Source organism: Triticum aestivum, chromosome 6B, assembly GCF_018294505.1.
Source record: "Triticum aestivum cultivar Chinese Spring chromosome 6B, IWGSC CS RefSeq v2.1, whole genome shotgun sequence".
Classification (NCBI taxonomy): domain Eukaryota; kingdom Viridiplantae; phylum Streptophyta; class Magnoliopsida; order Poales; family Poaceae; genus Triticum; species Triticum aestivum.
Window position 1 is genome coordinate 30,899,178 of NC_057810.1, and position 9,966 is coordinate 30,909,143.

The following is a 9,966-nucleotide window of genomic DNA, read 5'->3' on the forward strand; positions in this document are numbered from 1 at the left end:
AGGAGCACGCCGTGCAAAAATTGCCAGCAGATCAGATTTATGAAGTGCTATGCTCTCTACAGCGGTATGCGAAGATCATCTTGCAGATCTGGACACGGTTTAGGTGTTCGATAATTACTTTGGAGAATTCAGAGATGGAACCCGCCTTGCAATGCCGAAGACAAAACTGCGCGCTGGACTCGTCGTCATTGAAGCCTGGTTCAGGGGCTACTGAGGGAGCCCTGGATTAGGGGGTATCCGGACAGCCTGACTATATGCTTTGGCCGGACTGTTGGACCGTGATGATACAAGACTCAAGACTCCGTCCCTTGTCTGGATGGGACTCTCCTTTGCGTGGAAGACAAGCTTGGCGATCCGGATATTATATTTCCTTCTTTGTAACCGACTCCATGTAAACCCTAGCCCCCTTCGGTGTCTATATAAACCTCAGGGTTTAGTCCTTAGAGGCACGATCACAATCATAATCATCATAGGCTAGCTTCTAGGGTTTAGCCTCTACGATCTCGTGGTAGATCAACTCTTGTAATAGCCATATCATCAATATCAGTCAAGCAGGAAGTAGGGTTTTACCTCCATCGAGAGGGCCCGAACCTGGGTAAAACATCGTGTCCCTTGCCTCCTGTTACCACCAGCCGTAGACGCACAGATCGGGACCCCCTACCCGAGATCCACCGGTTTTGACACCAACAGCAGGGGCGCGACAGCGGGGCGAGCGAAGGGATAGGCGGCGGCAGACGGGGCAAGCGCAGCCAGCGAGAGTGTGATGCGTGGCCAGGGTGTGCGTCGCGTGGGGCACAGTGGTGCGGTGGCTGTGGCAAGCATGATGGCAACGGCGGGCGTGACGGACGCGGTGTGGCACGTGCGTGGGCATGGAAAGCCAGAGAGGGAGTGGCCCCGCGGGCGCGGAAGAAGAGCTGAAGGCTCGGGCATGGGCGCGCATAGGAGCGGGCATGTGCCACGGGGTCAATCCGAGGAGCTCAGTGGCTACCCCTGCAATGGCCATGGCGGACGGCGGTTCTCGGCCGCGGCGAAATACCCAATGAGAGCAAACGAGAGGGGAAACTGGGGAAAGGCAAGATGAGATCACGGCGGTGTAAGTGGTACCCTAGGGGAAGACAGGGGAGCTCGGGACGGCGCGGATCGAACGGCAATGTCACGGTGGCCGAAGGTTGAGGAAGACGGCAACGACGTCGATCTGGGGGTGCTGGACTTGATCTCGTTGGCGCAGACGAAGTAGCGGAGGCATTCGGAGGGCAGTGGCCATGTGGACGGGGTTGGTCATGGTGGCCGTGGCATCTGACTTCGTCTAGATCACCGGGATCGAGCGAGCGAGGAGGAGAAGTGGATCTAGGAGGGGGCGTCGAGGAGGAGTGAGGCCATGGGAGCAGGGGAGGCATGGCGTCACCCTTATCTATTCCCCTTCGATGCCGGCGAGGTGGTCGGGGGGAGCCCGGCTCTGTAGCGACGGGCTCGGGGAACAGGAGAAGACGACCGTGCGGGGACTGGACCACTGGGCCGGTTCGGTAGCTAATGACTTGAGGTGTTACATAATCTTCCCATTTCTGAAATTTTATTGTTAAATGATTGAGGTATATATCACACTATCCATTAGTTCAGTCAAGCTTACCAGAAGTCCACACATTATTGCCAATTGAGTAAGTCTTATTGGCGGGGAGAATAGGCTGTGTGTGTGTTAGAGAGAGAGGGAGAGAGAGTGAGGAAAAGGGAGGGGGGAGAGAGTGTGTGTGTGAGGATTTGATGGTAAAAAAGGTCATCAATATCGTAATATTGAACTCTTAAAGTTAATGTGGCCCCGTTGCAACGTACGGGCGTTCTTCTAGTATTTAGAGGACACCGGTGAAACCGCTGTGTGAAACCGTGCAAAGAGTTTCTTATTTTGGAATCTAGCCAGCTAGTGTGTATAGTTTCTGTGTTTTCTGAACAACAGAGCCAAAGTGAGAATTACTTGCAAATAATTAACGGCGACTTGACAGCTTATTGGCTTCTAACGTAATTGAGAAACTATAACGATACATGATCTGTCTAGTTGTGCTTATCAGGGTTGGCATGCTTCGTATATATGGTAAGATTATACACGATAAAGATAATTAGTACGTTGATCGTGTATAAGAGTTGCAACCCAAACGTATTCGCATGTATATATACGACCAGCTGGAGAGTACGGATCAGTGATGTGTATACGACCAGGTACCTCCTCCTTTAAGTGACTCGCGTCCCGATCGACGAGATACGTTTTTTGACTCACCTTGATTTATATAACCTGACAGGTTCTAGAATGAATCTTTGACTTAGACCAGGTGGTAACCAGCAGCAGCACTAGCGGAGTCAGCACGACATTCCTATTCCGTGTCGTGCAGCTTACTGAGTAAGTAATTAAGAACTCCTATAAGTATAGCAACGACACGGAATGCATCTAACTGTATGGTCGCCGCGTCTTCGTCGTCTTCAAAAGTCAGGCTCCGTGCATTGCTGTCTACTATACTACTCCCTCTGTCTTATAATATAATATAAGAGCATTTTTGACAATAATGTAAAGAACACTCTTATATTATGGGACGAAGGGAGTAACTATTAAGAATATATATAAAAGTGAATATAAGTGATAAACAAGTACGGATATGAACTAGTTGATGTCTTGCACATCATTATGGGAACCTTGTTGAAAGAAATGTAGGAATAGGTGCTATAAAGCGTTAACCTTGTTGAAAGAAATGTATGAAGAGGTGCTACAAAGGCAATTTTCTCCTTGCCCTCGGACAAGGCTCCCAGGCCAGACGGCTTCATCGGCGCCTTCTTCAAATCTGGGGGATCATCAAGTTTGATGTCGTGGCTGCAGTTCAACAGCTAAGAAGTTCGTCGCTTCTTGGATTGGGGATTACCGCCCAATCAGTCTAATACATAGCACCATCAAGATCTTCTTGAAGTTGTTGGCTAACTGGCTGGCCCCTCTGCTGCCAACGCTGGTCTCCAAGTGTCAGAGTGCTTTCGTGCAGAAGCAGTGCATCCACGATAACTTCTTGTACGTGCAGAACTTGATCAAAGATTTACACCGCACATCAACGCTTGGCCAAGGCTTTCGACTCCGTGGACTGGGCCTACCCCCTGGAGGTGCTCCAGCAGCTAAGATTCAGGCAGCGCTGGCGGGACTGGATTTGATGACCCTTGCATTGTCTTCCTCCAGGGTTCTGTTAAATGGGGATTCAGGAACCCCATTTGCACACGCTCATGGTCTGTGCAAAGGCGACACACTATCTCCTACGCTGTTCATCCTGGCCATCGACCCTCAGCAACTTATGCTTCGGGCGGGCTGGGATCCTCAAGTCTATCAAGCCGCATTCGACTTCCTGCAGGATTTCCCTCTATGCGAATGATGCTGACATATTTGTCAATCTGGTCAAGGAGGAACTTGACGCCATCGCAAGGATCCTGGCATGTTTTGGGGAAGCATCAAGCCTCATTATCAACGTGACCAAGACGGAGGTGTTCCCCATTCGTTGCCAAGTAATTGATCTTATCGGCATCCTCTTGGGCTTCTCTGTCAAGGTCGCGTCCTTCCTCGGCAAGTACCCGGGCCTCCCTCTGCATACCAGGTGGCTCGGGAGGGTTGACCTCCAACCTCTTGACAAAGCAGTGGGCAGGTTACTGGGTTGGAAGGGAAAGAACCTATCGCGACCTGGAAGGATCTCCCTGACTAAGTCTATGTTGTGCGCTATTGCAACACATCATCTCACAGCGATACCCCTGCCCGCTTTGTCCAACCAGAAGCTCAACAAGATTTGTCGCAATTTCATATGGTATGGTGATGACTCCGAATGTGCGTCTAGCGGCCACTCCCTGGTCGAATGGAAGTTGGTGTGCTGGCCTAAAGCCCTGGGTGGACTAGGAATCACGGACCTTGAGAGGTTAGACCGAGCACCGTGACTGCGGTGGCCTTGGCTCATGTGGAACTACCCACACTGACAGTGGGGGGGGGGGGGGGGGGGGGGGGTCCGCTCTGCCTTGTGATGAGGCGGATATGGCGCTCTTCAGGGCTTTCACCACTAGCATTGGGCAACGGCGGCGAATCCTTCACGACAACGGGAGTGGAAGAGCCCTCCTGAGATTGTTGGCCCTGGACTATACAAGATCACCAACAGAAAGCTGAGAATGGTGATGAAGGAGCTCCAGGATGAGAATTGGATCAGATTAGTCGCCTGGCATCCACAACCTAGATGTGGGAGTTCATTGCCCTCGCTTCTATTACGTCCCAGGTTGTGTTGACCCCGGACCAGGAAGACTCCATCTCCTAGTGTTTGACCCCAATGGCATCTACTCCGTTGATTTGGCTTATGCGGCCCAGTTCGGTGGATCCTGCGCCAGGTTCTCTCCAACAAGGATTTGGGAGGCCCATGTGGAACCAAAATGCAAGTTCTTTACCTGGCTTGTGCTCCACGAAAGGATCCTTACGGCAGGCATGTTGTCCGGTCGAGGTTAGCCACATGACCCTCTCTACCCGCTGTTTTCGGGCCCCGGAAACAACAACTCATCTATGTAGGGACTGCTCGTTGACGTTGCAGTTTGGTCCCACGTCCAGTTCGAGACGGGGGAGGCCCCTGGGGCCACGCCCACACTTCCACCTTCCATGGGGATCTCGGACTGGCTAGATTTGAAGGCTCCATGGCGTGCTTTCGGGTTAGTTCAAGCGTTGCGCCTATGGTCGTCATCACCATATGCTCCTGCTCAAAGCTTTCGATGAAGGTAGTCAAATGTAGTATAGTGCATATGTGAGCATAGATTCGCATGCATACTAATTCTTCATCTTTTCCTCACTTTTTTGCTTCTAGTTTCATCATCTTCCTTGCTACAGTAGCATCAGCATCGGTTCCGCAAGATGCTCAGCGTCAATGCATCTTCCATGTCATCGAGTGGCGGCGGAGCCCACTGGCGGAGCCATTGGAGCTGGAGGAGTGCTCGAAGGAGCTCCTGGAGGTGTCGCGGAACAACACGTTGACATGGCCGGTGGCATGCCGACGTAGAGCGTGGAGGTCACCAACACCTGGATCGACTGCGTTGTGTGCGATGTCCACGTCGCATGCGGCGACTTTGCCTCAAATGATGTCATCGACCCAGACAAGTTTCACCGCCTCATCTTTTACGACTGCCTCGTCAATGGTGGCGGATCCACTAAGCCCAGCTTTCCTGTGTCATTCCAGTATGGCAACTCCTTTCCCTACCCGACGACAGTCGCGCCCGCCTCATGTGACTGAAACTAGCTATAGCTAGGGTATCAGTGACGGATGAAGCTATCTATTTTGGTTACAAATAAAATCAAGTAGAGCTTGGCTTGTGTCTAATCTTACTTTTGGAGCTACTGTTATCGATATCTAGTATCAATGTATGGCGTCGAGGAATAGTTGAACCGAGTCCAATGAAAAACATTTTGATATTCTCTCCCATTTTAGCAAATTTTAGTTAGCATTCCACCACACAATGACGGTACCCCGATACATGGAAAATCGTAGGGGTGGACACATCTTCGTGAACTGGAGGTGGAATTGAGAAAGAAAGCGTGAGAATATTAGATCGAGATAGAATTTAAAAGTGGAAACACAAGTAGGATAAGATCCAAAACCACTAACATGATAACTAATATTAAAACAAGGGGTCTCATAGATCCATCACATCCAAGGGAAAAAGGAAAAAAAGATAGTTCACATATGAGATACTACTACTTATGATAAATGTTGGGATTCCACGAAGAAGAAGGGTGACGTAGTATAGTAGCAGATAGTATTTCCCTCAGTAAAGAACCAAGAACCAGTAGGAGACCATTGGTGTTGAGGTCGACGGGAGGTCGATCAAGGTTTTCTCCCATCCTAGGCCTTCACCCACCACGTCCATTGGCCAGCCCGATCCGACAAGGATAGATGGAGCCGAGACAGAGCATCGGGATCCAATATGGCGCAACCGTCGGAGCAGACCACGCCGCGAGGAGCCACCACTGCCCAACCGCCACCCATGCGACCTCAAGATCCACCCAACACCCGCAACACCACCCACCCGAAGAGGTTGATGTCACCTTTGCACCCAGGGCCGCAGACCCGGCCTCCGGAGCTCCCTGAAGTGACATAGTGTAGCAGAATCCTCACTTCCACCTTCACGGGCAGCAATTAGGGGATGTCGGCAACCTTCTCAGTTGGCAGCTAGGATAAGAGGGAGGGATAGGGGCTAGAGGAGCTATGATTTGTCGCCCTGGAGTCGCCTGTATGTGAGGGGGGGCGGGGACCAGGGTCTATCGGTCGCCCTCAAGAATGTAATTTCGTGCCATGTATAGTGATTGATAAGGTAGTCTTATCTTAAGCCAACCATGTTATCTAGAGAATACAATAAACAATTGTGTACAATGGGTTATTTTTTAGTCTTATCTTTTTTTGCGGGGATTTTTTAGTCTTATCTTTGATAACTAGATATCCCTAAATATATGTTGCAAGAGATATTGTTGCTAAGAGATTATCTCTTAATTAAGAGAAGGCAAACCTTTTCTTATGCTTCATCTCTCCTCCAATTCATCATTTATCTTACGTGACACCCCTAAGATAACATCATTGTACACACCCTTGTAATCTTTGTTTTGATCAATGGCATCTCTATTTTTCTCTTCACCTTACAAAAAAGGGTTTTCCCCCACCTTGTATTACAAAGCAACCATCGATACATTCAACGATAGGTGTTGGGGCCGCAGAACAAACAAGCCCAAAGAAAAACAGAGAAAAGGAAAGAGATATAATGCCAACAATGGCAGATCAACGAAACAAAGATGATCCGCGACCGCTGCACCCTCCGGAGAAGTACCACCACGCTCCCAGCACTCCGAAGCGCCGCGTATCAAGAAACACCTTCAAGGAGGAGGCGACGACGATGACGCTGTTGCCCGGACTAGTCCTAGGGTTTCCCCGGTACGCGGGGGCAGTGGGGGAGGGTGTACCCGACGCCCTTCAGGAAGGTCCGGCGGCACCTACAGGCGTCGCCGCGTCAGGGCTGGACGAACCGCCAGAGATTTCTCCCAACCCAAACCCCCACCCCCAGCCCAGACAAAACATAGTGCACCGCCCATCACGCCGCCCACCAACATGTGCCACCACGATCACCCAATCAACTTCGCCATCTCCCTGAGGTCACTGACACAAGACCTGGAGGACGGGAGAAGAGATAGTGGCCTCGGAGGCATCCGCAACATCATCGACGTGAGGGGCCAACCACCACCGCCGTCGCGGAGCCGACCGGATGCACGGACAAGGGGCCTGCCAGGCGCCGAAGCCCGGCCGGACCCAAAAGGGTCCGGACAGCCCCTGTCGTCACGCTACAGCTCGCCGACCGACGAAGCTGCCACCGCCCACAGACCACCGCCTCCTCTCCACCAACTAGGGAGCAGCGTCGCCGCCCACCGAGTCGCCAGCCCGCCCTAGCCTAGATGGAGCCCGAAAGGGCCACACGGGCGTCGCCGGCCACCAGCGCCGCCACGCCGCCCCATGGCCAACGGCCGCGCTGCCGCACCAAGGACCATGAAGCTCGCCGGAATCCCACCGCCGAGCCACATCGCAGCTGGTTGAGCTGCACCACCGCCATTGGGAGGCCCCCGCGCCCCCCGATGAGCGAGCGGGGAAGGGACGGCTCGCCGCCGCCAGCGCCACGTGGGCAAGGCCCGGCGGACCCAGCCGGAGGCGGCGGGGAGGGAGAGGGACGGGGAGGGGGCCGGAGGAGACGGAGCGGCAGGGGCCCACCCGTCGCCCGGGGGGTGGGGGGGTGGGGGGCGAGCGAGTGGACGGGAGCACGGGGGAGGGGAGAGGGAGGGGGGGCACGCGCGGCTGGCGGCCGGCAGCGGCGGGGGGGGGGGGGGGGGGGGGGGCGGCCGGCGGCGGCAGCGGAGGGCGGGGGGAGGAACCCTAGCCTAGCCCGCGGGTCCCCGGATGCCCACTACCGATCGATCAGCTGTCCATTGGTTCATGGCCGTGGTCCCCTGGACCCGTGCACGGCTGGCTGATGGGTGAGCGCCGGAGGAGGAGATGCATCGGCGTCCGGCCGGTGTCAATCGCATGATGTGCAGAAGTAGATGCCCTATCAGCATTCAACATCGGCGTCCCCAGATTTTTCTCTTCACCTTCAACATCTGTAGGACTAAAATGCTGTGCAACTTTCAGCATGCCCCATCTTCACACTTGAGTCGAAGCCAAATTAATGAGACTTCGCTTAAGATCACCAGCCCTTGTTTTCAGCCCATAATATTATTATATTTATCGATGTTGTATCGTAGTCTTCCTGCACGTGCAAGAGGAGTATCTTATGATGTGTTTGTGTTCTCACAGGGGTTTGGAGAAGCTGAAGTGCCACGTAAATGAGCTCACCTGTCTAATTAACACGTATCTAAAATGCAGTGCAACTTTCAGCTCCTATCTTTCAGGGGGGTCAAATTTAATACACCCATGAAGTTGTCTCTGGAGTGGAAAGTAACCGTGTAATGCACTCAACAATCTCAATCAGGTAGACGATATCTTATGGTAGTATCATATATAACAATAAAATATGATTCAATATCTTCCTTAGCACGCAGACATATCACAACATGCGCCCATGCAGGAGTATTATGCTACTTATATGAAATATTTTACAACTATACAATTATCAAATACAAAAGTTACAGAAGTTTATTTGTATTTTTAGTTCCAGCTCACAATATTAGTCCAAATATTATTGTTCTATATAACCAAATCTCCTTGAAATATACTCCCTCCGTCCGGAAATACTTGTCATCAAAATGAATAAAAGAAGATGTATTTTAGTTCTAGATACATCCCTTTTTATCCTTTTTGATGACAAATATTTTCGGACGGAGGGAGTATTAGCAACCAATTTTCACATTAATGTGTTAGTTATCATCTAGTCATATGTTGCTTTGCGGCCGTGACATATTCAATGGGAATGCATCTCTCTTTGTGATCACCGCATGCTTAGAAGTTCTGGTATAATTAAGAAACGTATGAAGGTCCTTCATAAGCAAAGGCAAACATCAGTTATTTAACTAAGCACTAATTCATGCCAACGATTCATTTGTAACTTAGCTAATATGTCCTCTTTCCGCAGAAAGTCTCCCTTTCACCGTAGTCTTCTTTCTACTTGAGGCCGTTAGATACAGCTGATGTCATAGCAGAGATAACTTCATATATGGCGGTTACCAGTCTTTTTCATCAACCTTGTTACTTAACACGCTGAAAAGCTCCCTTTGTCAATTTCATTGACATGTAATGGAGGTTGGAAAACAACCGGCACAACAATCGTTTTCAGCAACGTTTAGTTTGTCATTGCTGAGCTTTGCCCACTAGACTTCTTTACGTGGCTATTAAATGTCAATGAAAATACCTTTACCGTCGCTAGCACTATTGCATGTGCATGTACGGCCCGGCCATGGTGCACGTTAGCATCTACTTGCAGCTCCAGCTAGGGTCAACTATATGTGTACACGGTTATAGTTTGACTTGTACTCCTCCATTCCATATTAGTTGTCGCAGATTTAATACAGCTTTGTAGTAAATCAACGACAACTAATATGGAACATACGGAGTAGTACCTATTTATACAGACTTCATTCACCATCCTTATAGTAGATAAAATGTATTCCAAACTTGTCAAAATGTATTCAAGAGTGCCCTTGTTTCAAAGTCCTCATTGCAAGGAACAGGAATATGCCGATGAAACAAAAATTAGACTTTTGGTTCAAAAGATATAGATTTAAATTAGAAAGTCGGAAAAAGAAACATGAGAGGTGGGATGGGTGGGGCTATCAAAAGCTGTGAAAAGCTGAACGCATGGGCCCTATCTAAGGGAATTAAGGGCTAAAGCACATGCAAAGACCAAACTAATTTCTGAATCACGAGGCAATCAGAGGGAAAAAAATATGTGTGCTCCCACACC

General features: G+C 50.5%; 1 pseudogene; it reads left to right on the forward strand.

The window, feature by feature from the left end:
• Positions 1 to 4,713: 4,713 nt before the first annotated feature.
• Positions 4,714 to 5,267, forward strand: LOC123133273 (TPD1 protein homolog 1B-like; annotated as a pseudogene).
• Positions 5,268 to 9,966: the final 4,699 nt, after the last annotated feature.